We start from the raw sequence: 12,846 nt of genomic DNA, 5'->3' as shown, positions 1-12,846 counted from the left end.
TCCACTAGGTATTAGAAGGTACTTCAACCAAATTTGATTCATAACATGCAAAAGAAAGAGACATATCTTTCTTTTCAAATCAACTTCTGTATTTTGTATAGTCATTCTTTATGTGTTTCGTCTTGTCACAAAAGTAGCGCTTGACACTATTATCATTCTTCCCTTTAGCCTGATTTGCATTCCCAGAAGCTTTAATTTTTTCTAATGAATTTTTTTTCCATTTTCTTGATATTCCTCATTTCTTTCTTACTCTTTGAGTCCTCACAAAAGTAGACTATTTTCCTTTCTATCTCAATCTTGTCTCCTCTTGAATGCACATGTTACACATGTTAGTCAGTTCATTCATACTTCATTTGTCTTTATTAATGTTGTAGTGGATCTCAAAAGGTCCGAACTAAAGTGGGAAAGAGTTGAGGATGAACTGAATCATGTAGGAATCATATACACTCATTCTTAATGTTCTTAACTTTACAGTCTTGTCTATCATGTTAAGGATATGGTCTTATATTCCTTACATCTCATCGTACTTCATAGTTGTCAACTCAACCATCAGTATGCTCGCAAGTGATTTATCAGTAGATATAAACTTTTGTTCCACGTTCTTCAAGATTTTTTTGCACACTGTTAGTCAGAGGTAGGGACTTGATACTGCTAGTGATAGTTATCTTCATGAACATCAAACTAAACTTATTCAATTTTTCGGAAATGAGAAGCAGGTTTTTTTACTCTACCGTGCTACTCTCAGTTAGGTCCATAGGTTTTGTAGAGATGAGCGCTAAGTCAAGATCCTGAACTCCTAGAGTGAATTGGATGTGCTCATACCATTCTAAAAAGTTCGATCCGATAAAGATTGAGACGGTGGAACATAAGAATGCAATGAATTGGAAACTGAAATTTTATAAGGACAATGCTTTAATTAGTGCTTTGAATTATATTAAATAATGATGAACTTATTAATATCACCTAAATTTATCTTTTGGGTTAAGCTAGGTATATTTGTTCACTCATCTAAAGGTAAAGATTAATTTTATTCACCCTATAAGACTAGCATAATTTATATAATTTATTCAGTCAATTTTGTTACATTTAAGCATCCAATCATAGCTCTATTAAATTATGTAGATTATATTACCTTACCTAAAGTTCAATTAGTTAAATGAAATTTTCCTTTAGGTTAATTTCATTTTCCTAATTGAGTCTACAATTGTAAATATTATTGGTCTTTAATATCACCCCGAAGACCAAATTTAATACAATTATAAAACTCAAAAATGTTGCTAATGAAGGTCACTTTGACGGCTACAAAATTAAGAAATTTATGTCTCTCTAAATTATTTAATAATATTTACTAGATTGGTTAAATTAAACTTTAATATTTCATTAACATGATATGGCATAATATTTTTAATAATAAAAGTCTTAAAATAAAATACGAATTTATTTTACCTTAATCTTGTACCAAGACAAAACAATGCCAATAATCAAACCACGTACACATCACATCAAAATCCCAAAACCGAAATTGATAATTTAACATACATGTGTTAACCGAATTGGAAATTAAACATACATGCATAAACCAAAATTGAAAATTAATATATATATATATATATATATGTAAAACCAAAAATTGAAAATTAACATATATGTAAAACCGAAGTTAGAAATCAAATATACATGTAAAATCAAAATTAGAAATTAACATACATGTAAAACCAAAATTGGAAAATTAAATGTATATGTAAAATCGAAATTAGAAATTAAATATACATGTAAAACCAAATTGAAAATTAACATATATATAAAATCGAAATTGGAAATTAAATATACATGTAAAACCGAGTTGGGAATTAACATACATGTATAACTACAATTCCAATAACAATAATAAATAAATAAAGGAAAAAAATCCAAATAAATTTCAAATTTAAATTTCGACCAATATTAAATTAGAAATCCAAATCGATATGTTATTGAAGTTTAAGATAAAATAAAAATAAATTTATATGTATGGTTACATATATATATATATATATATATATATAAAAGAAAAATATGAAAAACCCAATAATTATGGTTACATAGTGACTCCAAGAATTGTCACAAGAATTTTATGTCATTAAAATCTTTTATCCATGAATGATAACTAAGATATAAAGATTTAAAACCTACGCTCTAATATCATCTGTTGATTGTTTTATATATTTAAATCGCAACACGACTATTTCTTTTGTTCTAATAGAATCAATTAAACACATATCTGAAACAATCATTCATGAACAATAATCTAGTTCAAATTATTATTACCTACTTTATGTCATCGTTAACTTTTAATTAAATGCTTTTGAAGATGCTCCCTTTAATCTTTTCTTTCCTCGTGCTCTTCAAAACCTAAATCGAACTGGTATTTTCTTCTAAATTCACCTTCTCCCTTTTCTCTATTTGGATTGGCTGAGTTTTTGTGATTGATGGATATTATTTCCTTTATTTCAACATTTTGTGTTCTTTCAACAACTCTAATATGAGATTAACCAATCCCTTTTATAGATGACAGTTGAGGGCCTAGATTAATTCTTTTAGTAGGTTTCTTATCCATCAATGTCTTCTACTAATTCCTTAAAGAATATAATTCTAATGATATTGAGTTTCCATTTAAAATTGATATCTATTATATTATAGAATCCATGTGCAATTTGAAAATTAAAATTGTAGAGGTCAATGATGCTAAAATGTCACATGGGTTCTAATACTATATGCTTCATTTACCACATGCAAAGAAATTTAAAAAATAAGAGAAATAAATTTTTTTTTTATTGAGTTTCATTGTCATATCTCATTTAGACATTCAAGGACTATTGATGTTATGGAAGGTCTCATGAAAGAGTAGCTAGTGATGAGAGTATGCTTCAAGGGTTAAAATTTCTTACGTATCTCGTAAATTAGTCATCAGACATTTTATCAAACATTTCATGTGCAAAATATTTAAACAAGAACCAATAAAAAACAACACATAAATCGGAAAGGGGAACTTTTCAAATAAGATTATTCTAAAGGATGCTTACTACACATTGAATTTCTACAAGAATTTGATGGTTACTTTCGTTTTGTTGTGAAAAAAACTCGACTATCTCCACATCCAAACGAAGAAATTTTGAGTAGAAATGTCAATGATATCTGAGGATAAATACACCACAATCAGTGAAATCGGAGTCGAAGGTCGTCGGAATCAATGGACTTGGAGTCCCAAGTCGCAAGTTACAACAAGTGTGTAGAACAAGAAATGCTGATTTTTATGTTAAGTTGTTGCTGTTTATGTTAAAGGACCCTTAAAGATGGAATGCTCTTAACAAATAGTTAAATATTTGAGGTCCCCAAAGAAAATTGAAGGCCCTTAAAGATTGGTGGCATGTAGATATAAGTTTCCCTTTTTAAAAAAAAACTAGGATGCACCAAATTTAAAAAATAAATACTAGAATGTTAAACCATGAATAGAGGGGTCTATTTCTATAAACCAAGGTTGAGAGTAAGGGAAGAGATTTGAGAGGGGCATGTGAGACAAGAGAGAGGGTGATAGGATCCTTGGATCCTATGTTGCCAATTTTTAGGGGAAATTGTTCCTCCAATTTTAATCAAAAGTTCTATATTTTATTTCTCTAAAATCAATGAAGTACAACTTGATATTTAAAGGAAAAAAATTGACTCCTATCTACTTGCCAATTATAGTAGTTGGCTAGAATTAGAATTAATTTAAAAGACTCCTTAAACAACTTAATGACCCTTACTAAGTCAATACATGTACTTGGGTACTTAACAGAGGAAAGGGCGAGAGAATGGGAGGAGGGCTACTACAATTTGGTAAGGATGTTATATATATATATATAGGGGACGGTTCGAGGGACATGTTAGAAATCGAATGAGAAACCCATGTTTCTCATTTGTTGGATTTAGGAAAAACAACGACTGAGATTTCGTCTGACGTCAATCTAATCATTAAAAAAAAAACTCGTTATTTTTAGAAAACTCCGTCGTTTTTTGTTTTTTTTTTTAAAGAAGGAAATAACTCTCAAAACACTCTCACAGGCTCACACAAAGCTCAAGTCTCTTCTCTCTTACTCTCTCTATCTCTCTGTAATGATGGATCCCAAGAGCGGTTTCTACTTGGAAACGAAGATCTACCACAGCCTCCAACCGGCCATTACCCTCCCTCCAGCAAATTATCCATTCTCCATCACCAATCATGTCTCCAATCTCCAACACATATCCTCATCATCGGAAACCACTGCACTGATCGAATCCTCCACCAGTAACCACCTCTCCTACTCAGAATTTTTCCATCAGATTGAACCTCTCATCGCCTCCCTTCAAATCCAAATCGGTCTCTCCAAAGGAGATTCCCTTTTGGTAATCTCTCCATCCAACATTCAAATTTCGATTCTCTACTTCTTTGCTCTCTCTAAGTGTCGTTATCTCTCCCGCCAATCCAACACGCACCAAATCCAAAATTTTCCACAAAATCAAGCTTTCCAAACCACTAATTGCGTTCGCGGTCTCCACTACTGCTCACAAACTCCCTTCTTTTAAATACCAAATGATTCTCATTGACTCGTCTGATTTCCACTCTATGAAAACAATTGCAAGAGGAAAGTTCACCAAAACGGAGGTGAGTCAATCCGATCCAACAACGATTCTATACTCATCTGGTAGAATTGGACAATTCAAAGGCGTAGTGTTGACTCACCAAAATTTTATATCTGCGGTGACCGAAATCCATACAAGTCAGAAACGAGGGAGTTTTCATCCGTAGTTGACGGTGCCGTACTTTCATGTTTATTGGTTTCTTTACTATGTGAAGTCGGTGGCGATGGGTGAGACTATAGTGATGATGGACGTGGTAGTGGAGGGTAAGGTTATGCATGTTGCGGTGGCCCCATCGAGAGAGAGAGAGGGAGAAAGTGATATTCGTTCTATTCCCTGTGATTTAGTCGATCGAGTGAGAAGAGACTTGGGTTTTCAATCAATCGAGAGAGAAAAGACTTGGATTTCAGTCGAGTGAGAGGGAAATAGAGAGTTATTTTCTTAAACAGAGAGTTGGATTAGATTTAATTTAAAAAAAACAAAAAATGAAAGAGTTTTCTAAAAATAACGAGTTTCTTTTACTGATTGGAATTGATGTCAGACGAAATCTCAGTCATTGTTTTTCCTAAATCCAACGAAGGAGAAACATGGGTTTCTCATTCGGTTTCTAACACGTCCCTCGACCCGTCCCCATATATATATATATGGTTCAGGATCTATAGACACATAAACTACAACGTGTTTTGAATTATATGGAGAAAAAGGTTTGGAATGGGCTGATTTTTTTGTGAGGATGATCTCTATGGCGAGGAGATCATCCTTGCAAAAATTCAGCCCATTCTAAAACTTCTAACCCCATATTTACATGTTTAAGAATTTTGGACCGTCCATTTTTTGTAAACCACTTTTGATGGGGTTAGAAGTTTCAGAATGGGCTGATTTTTGGCAAGGATGATCCCCTCACAAAAAAGATTATGCTCACAAAAAATCATCCCATTCTGAACCTTTTTGCCCATATAAAACAAAACATGTTGTAGTTTTATGTGTCTATAGATCATGACCCCATATATTTACATATATATAAGTAAAACCATATGTAAAAACAATCATTTTTCAAAATATGAATTAGAAATTCGGATTGAACTGAGTTTTTGTGAAGGATGATCTCTATGATGAGAAGATCATCCTCACTAAAAATCAACCTAATATGAAACATCGAAATCCATAAAAAGTGGTTACTAATTATTGGCAAAAACTCGATGGTCCACATTCTAAATCACATTTGATGGGGGTTAGAAGGCCTGGATTGGGCTGATTATTTTAGGATGATTTTCTCATCTTAAAGATCATCCTCACAAAAAATCAGCTCAATCCAAAACTTCTAGCCCATATTTTGAAAAACCATTATTTTTAACATATGTTTTTACTTATGTCCCATGAACTGTCCCCATATATATATATGGGAAAATGTTCGGCACCCTACCATTTGCCCTACGGGTTTTGTCCATCATGGGTTAGAAGTTTTGGAATGAGCTGATTTTTTGTGAGGATGATCTCTATGGTGAGAAGATCATCCTCACTAAAAATCAGCCCATTCTGAAATTTCTAGCCCCACGTTTATAAGTTGAAGAATCGTGGACCGTCCATTTTTTGTAAACCATTTTTGATGGAGTTAAAAGTTTCGAAATAGGCTGATTTTTGGTGAGGAGGAGAGGAGATCATCTTCACCAAAAATCAGCCAATTCCAAAACTTCTAACCCATGTAAGACAAAACACGTAGGGCAAATAGTAGGGTGCTGAACATTTTCCTATATATATATAGGTCGATTTATTTTAACAAAATCCTAGACAACATTCTAGACAAAATATTATTTATATAGCTAAAAAGTTTCGAAATGGGATGATTTTTTGTGAGGATGATCTCTATAGTGAGTAGATTACCCTCACAAAAAATCATCAAATTCTGAAACTTCTAACCTCATGAAAAGTTGTTACAAACTAATGGTTCAAAATTGATGGTTCACGATTCTTCAACTTATAAATTAGGGTTAGAAATTTTAGAATTGACTGAGTTTTTGTGAAAATGATTTTCTCACTATAGAGATCATCTTCATAAAAAAAATCAGCTCATTCCAAAAATTTTAGCCCATATAAGACAAAATGTTTTGTCCTGAATGTTGTCTAGGATTTTGTCAACAGAACGCTACCCTATATATAAGAAAATAGATAAGAAAATCAAAGGTCTATCGGACATAGTGATGCTGAAACTAGAAGAGTAGGAAAGAGAGATCATAGATAAAAAAAATCAGATTGGGAGATAGGAGGTCATGAGATGAAATGGGGTAATGAGAGAGACGAAAACGATAATTAAGATGAAGGGATATGGGGTTATAAGTTTAATCTGATTTTTTTTTGAAAGATCTTGATTTAGAAAATCAATAACGCTAGTATCAAGTTTCATTCATTTTCAAGAGATTTGGACACTGGACATAGAGACCACGTGTTTGATGAAATGCTTATTCAACTATGATAAGGCTAATATAGATTGCAAAATAATTTTTTTTTCTAAAGATAAGAGAATGGTATTTGATGAATTAATCATTACGAAGAAGTGCAATTCAATAGCTTGAAATCAAGGATTTGTCGGTAGTGTCATCATTGCTAATGAAAAGATGGTGAACCAAGATCGCTCATACGAAACAAAGCTTGGGGTTCTGATACCATGTGAAGAATTGAGATAATGTGAATTATTGAATATTTTTTTTGATCTGCAGGTGAATTCTTATTAAATAGATAATTGGTTATAGGTAGTTACATTACCCCCCTAACTACAATATTAAAATGATTTAATGTATTTAGATACACCTTAATAAACTACTTTATAACTAGTTCTCCAAAATTGATTCAATTGTCTTCCTTCTCGAAGGGCACCGATATCGTACTTGCAAAAGAGTCCTTGAAGATTAAGTCAATGATTAGCTTTATTAGATAATCAAATAAAAAATTCAAAACATAAGTTCTCTTTTGCCTATGTATAGAATTACCCTTGGGTTCAACTTATAGCATCCAAAAACATGCATATGATCAAATACTTCAAGCATGTAGAGGACAAATTCGTTGAATTTTGCAAATAAAATTTCAAAAACTTTATTTTCACTGTTGAATTTCAAATTTAAATTTGGGATTTAGGTGGACTTTCAGTAGCCATCCATGTTTAAAACATTGGATAAAGATCAAAAGGATTTTATTTTTTTAATCTGAGTTTTTCCATGAAATCTAGAGGCATGTGGTGTTGGATTGCTGATTTGATAATCCATTTGACCAAAACAGCCCTATGTAAGGCTTAAAATCTTACTAAGATAGTAAGAAAAGTGTTTTTCTTAGAAATATCCTTCCATAATCTTCCTTTCTAGATTGATCCCATGATCTCATGAAACCATAATTATGTGATTCTTAAACATTCGTGTCATCAGTTGAATTTTCATGTGTCCCCCAAATTATTAAAAAAAGGAATGACTTGTCTCTCTTCTCGTTGTTATTCTATCTTTTTGTTCCATTTCTCGTACGTCAAAGATTAAATAATTATTATTATTATTATTTTTTTTTTAAGTTTTGAATATTTGAATTTTTTTTTTCTTTCTACGTTACTGTTCAACTAAATAACAAGAAAACAGATTTCCGTTTCGTGATTTCGTGAAAAAGACTACTTTCAAGAAAATGATTTTTCAAATGAGTTGCAATTGTGTATATCAAACCCAATCCGATGAGTTCCACCCAACCTTCACCTAAACTTTCTCCATGTGTAAGAATTCTGAATAATTCCATTTCTTTCCAAACGAAGGTGATGAGACTATTTTAATGGAGATCGTCCCTCATTTACAAAAAAAGTGAACAATTTTTTTTTTTTTTTTTCATCCGTACATTCTTAACTCTAACAGGGCCCACGTTGGTCCATAACATTTTGTTGAAGACTAATATTTGGCTCACTTTGTTAATGTGTGCCGTTAAGGTACAATAAATACACTATGAAAATTGGAATCTAATGATATTTGATAAAAACTAACATTTTAAGGGCATTCTCGGTCAAAATTCAATTTCCGAAGTGCAAATGTTAACAAGACCCCCCTTAGGGGGGACACCTGAGGTGCAACAACTACACTTTGAAAATTGGGTATTTTTGGCATTCTCAGTCAAAATTCAATTTTCGAGGTGCAAACGTTAACAAGACCCTCCTTAGGGGTGACGCCTTGAAGTGCAATAACTAGTAAACTTTGAAAATTGGGTATTTTAGGCATTCTTGGTCAAAAATTCAATTTCCGAAGTGCAGACGTTTAACAAGACCCCCCTCAGGGGGAACACCTTAAAGTGCAATAACTACACTTTGAAAATTAGGTATTTTTTTTATCAAAAATACCCATAATTTTTTTTTTTAATTAAAATATCTTTATATTACAATTTTCAAAGTGTATGTATTACATTTTAACGTGTGCCCTTAAACCACATTAACAAGACCCATTATAATTATGATCAGAAAAATCTTCGAGCATGATTTAATGGTCATTTTTAAAAGGTTAATATTACACGGATGAACTCTTATGTTTGGATTTTTCCTTGGGGTATGTATGATTGCATGATAATTTAAATCAAAAAGCTATTTTCTTAAGAAAATATCATTCATTGCATGTTCAATTGCATGTTTTCATGAGAGATTTCTCGAAAAACATGAGTTTATTTATTTATCAAACTGAGAAAATATTTGTCAACCAATCCTTACGAAAGTAATTTTTCTGTTACGTCCATATTGAAAATTAAACAAAGACCATGGTAAATTTGTATTACTAAATGACACCTTATTTCATATTATTGGTTATAAAAGTAATATTGATGATGCAATAGGTAGGAATGCATATAGGTTTTAATATAAAAACATATTCAAAGGGTGATTATTTGAACTTGAAAATTTAAGGGACTCAAACATCTGGATAATTTAGTTTCCACTTTCCAACAATGACGACCTAATTACTACATTTTATCCTTTGAACCATTCTATTGTTTAACTACATTTCACCAAGAAGGCAACTTTTTCAAGTAACAAAATAAAATATACTTCTATACGTTTTTCACACTTTATTGGATTGTGTCACTGTCCAGAACATAATGGTCTAGAGACCAACAAATAATTCATCCTAGATCCTTGAGCCAAACCCAAACTATTGGAACAGATTTACAATTACACCCCTTCTATTAGCATCCTTAGGGATACACACAAAAAATTCCCTACTTCTCGAGATACGTAACAATGCCAATTTTTCGGAGATATTACATTCTAAAGCAGTGGTTAGTTAAAGAAATTCTGATGTTTAAGTCAAATTCATAGTAATCTTTAAAATTAATTGGAATAACATAAAAATAAATAAATATAGAAAAAGCCTTAGTTTATGTAGATGAGTAAACACTCATCTGTCTCCTTATATCCCCAGATTCAGAGAGCACCCAGTGTATTTAACTACTTGACTTAGGATCAAAGTCATTAATATTTTTTTTCTAATGGGTTCATAAATTGTTTACCTTCTAGAAATTATTTTCATTTCAAGTTGAAATAGTCGTTCAAATTCAAGTACCTATAAATATGTGAATCATGATCGATCCAATACACACCATTGAGAGAGAGAGAGAACCCTTCTTCCATGGAACTCTTATTACTTGTCAAGATCTTCTTTTCTCTCACTTTGATTACTTTCTTTCCCTTATTAATACGTCTTTACAAGGCTCTCTTGTTTAACCCTGAAAAACTTCGCTCTATTCTTTGAAAGCAAGGGATCAGTACCCACTCCTTCTTTTCTTTATGGGAATATCCTAGAGATGAAGAGAATCCAATCAACGCCTATTAATGCTCCAACTGAAGGAGATATCTCCCATGATTGTGCTTCCATCATCTTCCCATTCATGGAACAATGGAGAAAGGAATACGGTACGTATATTTTGTAGGCAGCATTATATGATGCAACACATTGATGTTGTTACAACACAACAAATTTAACCAAATTTTTTGAAGAAAAAAATTAAACACCCATTCTATGGTTATTTCTAATGATGGAACTATAGATAGGATATGCTCGATCAACCGTAAGATTTGTGGACCTTTTTTTTTTCTTGTTGACTACTGCATTTTGAATCTGACAGGTGAAACATTCATGTTTTCGCTTGGCAACCTTCAACTACTACACCTGACCCAACCTGATGTGGTGAAGGAGATGAGCATATGTACATCTTTCAACATGGGGAAGCCTGGATATCAACAGAAGGAACGTGGAGCCTTGCTTGGCCATGGCATTTTAACATCAAATGGGGCATATTGGGCACACCAAAGGAAAATAATAGCTCCAGAATTGTACAGGGACAAGGTTAAGGTAATTAAATTCGAGAACAATTTGTTAACTCTTGAGAAGCGTAGAGAAGCTACATTTGGAAATGACCTGCTACAAATGATACTTGAGGGGATCAAGGCATAAACACTGACCAGTTCATCGTTGATAATTGTAAGAACATCTACATAGCTGGGTATGAGACTCCTGCGATCACCGCGACATGGATCTTGATGCTATTGGCTTCACATCCAGAATGGCAAGATCAGGTCCGAACCGAGGCATTGGAAGTCTGTGGGGATCGCCTTCCAGATTATGATATACTTCATAAGATGAAAGTGGTATGAATGTGACCAACATTTATGATAAAATCTAAAACCTCTTGGCAATAATGGTGAAGGCCACCATGCTTTATAGTAGACGTCGTTAGCTAATGTTGGCTCTGATACCATTTTGATAAGAACTAACCAATGCACCAAAAACATTTAAGCGATAAAAATGTTACAAAATTACGTCATTTTGTTTTGGGGCCATAACAAGTTTATTGCAACCAGATGAATGATAAATGATAATTATGTTACTTTACATAATTTTAGTAACCCATTTTTTTATTTTTCATGGCAGTTGATGATGGTGATTAATGAAACGTTACGTCTTTATCTACCTGTGGCAATCATATCGAGGGAGGCTTTACAGGAGATGATGTTCGGTGACCTAAATGTTCCAAAAGGAGTTAACCTATGGATCCCAATGTTATCATTGCACATAGACCCTGAAATATGGGGATCCGATGCACTTAAGTTTAACCCAGAGAGATTCGCTAATTGAATTATTGGTGCTACTAGCAAGAGTCCATACGCCTACATGCCATTTGGGATCGAGCCACGCCCATGTCAGGGACAAAACTTTGCCTTGGCAGAACTGAAGGTTCTCATATCTCTCATTGTGTCCAAGTTCTGTTTCTCACTTTCTCCAAACTATCGTCACTCTCCTGTTCAAAGGTTAATTATAGAGCCTGCAGATGGACTTGATCTCATCAGAAGGAAAGTGTAAAATTTTGTATTTGGGTATTTTTTATCAATTTCTTTTATGCTTTAGTTTGTGTTTTGGAGAATAAGAAAGCAAGTTATTTAACTTGCTTGATATATACGATCATTATATATATATGAATTAGGAAAAAATGTGGTGTCATGGCTTTCAATCACAATATCATGTCTCATCTTGCTCATGAACGATACATCAAATGAGTCATCTTGATATCTCAGATGATATGAACATTTTTATTTGATCTTTGAAGCAAATGTTGAAAATTTTATTTCTATAGACTTGTTTTGTAACTTTGGTGATTTTATAAATAAAATGTATTTTGGTGGTCCAAACAAATAAATATTTTTGAAGGATTGAATAGTTGCTCAAAAGGGAATAAAGGTTCAAATTAGAAATTCGATTTGCAATCTAATTGGGTTTTCAAATACAATGTGCAAACACCCCAATTTGATCGAACAAGCTCAAGAGCTCATTCGAATCTAGCATCAAGGATCAAATTGATATAACTTTTCAATCAATCGAATAGGACCCACTCAGACCAATCAAATCTAATTAAAAAAAATTGGTTTTTGCTTGGCCATACCTAACAGATGGCCAAGCATAACCGTTGTATGGCCGTTTGAAACATATAGTAAGGTCATTCTGACCATTGCTTTATGGTGCACAGGTGTAAATTTGCGCTGGCCTTTCCTCAAGAAAGGTCAAGCATAATTATTTATGGTCGTTCCTTGCCATTATCTAAATTTGTTGGACATTTAGCTTGTCCCATGTGTGCATGAGATCCTCTCCAACAAATGACCTCATCAACCCCTCTTAAGTTAGATGTTCCATTATTTAATCCCTCTTTAAATATCTCATT

General features: G+C 32.7%; 1 pseudogene across 1 annotated transcript; it reads left to right on the top strand.

Annotated features, from left to right (window-relative positions):
* The first annotated feature begins 10,262 nt into the window (after positions 1–10,262).
* Positions 10,263–11,993, top strand: LOC147386403 (cytochrome P450 714C2-like; annotated as a pseudogene). The gene is made up of 3 exons (XR_015172188.1): positions 10,263–10,546; positions 10,759–11,281; positions 11,565–11,993. The product of XR_015172188.1 is annotated as a cytochrome P450 714C2-like (transcript).
* The last annotated feature ends 853 nt before the right edge of the window (positions 11,994–12,846 follow it).

The sequence above is a fragment of the Akebia trifoliata genome, chromosome 14 (assembly GCF_017979445.1).
Source record: "Akebia trifoliata isolate Shusen 1 chromosome 14, ASM1797944v1, whole genome shotgun sequence".
NCBI lineage: Eukaryota > Viridiplantae > Streptophyta > Magnoliopsida > Ranunculales > Lardizabalaceae > Akebia > Akebia trifoliata.
This window is presented reverse-complemented; position numbering and strand designations above follow the sequence as displayed.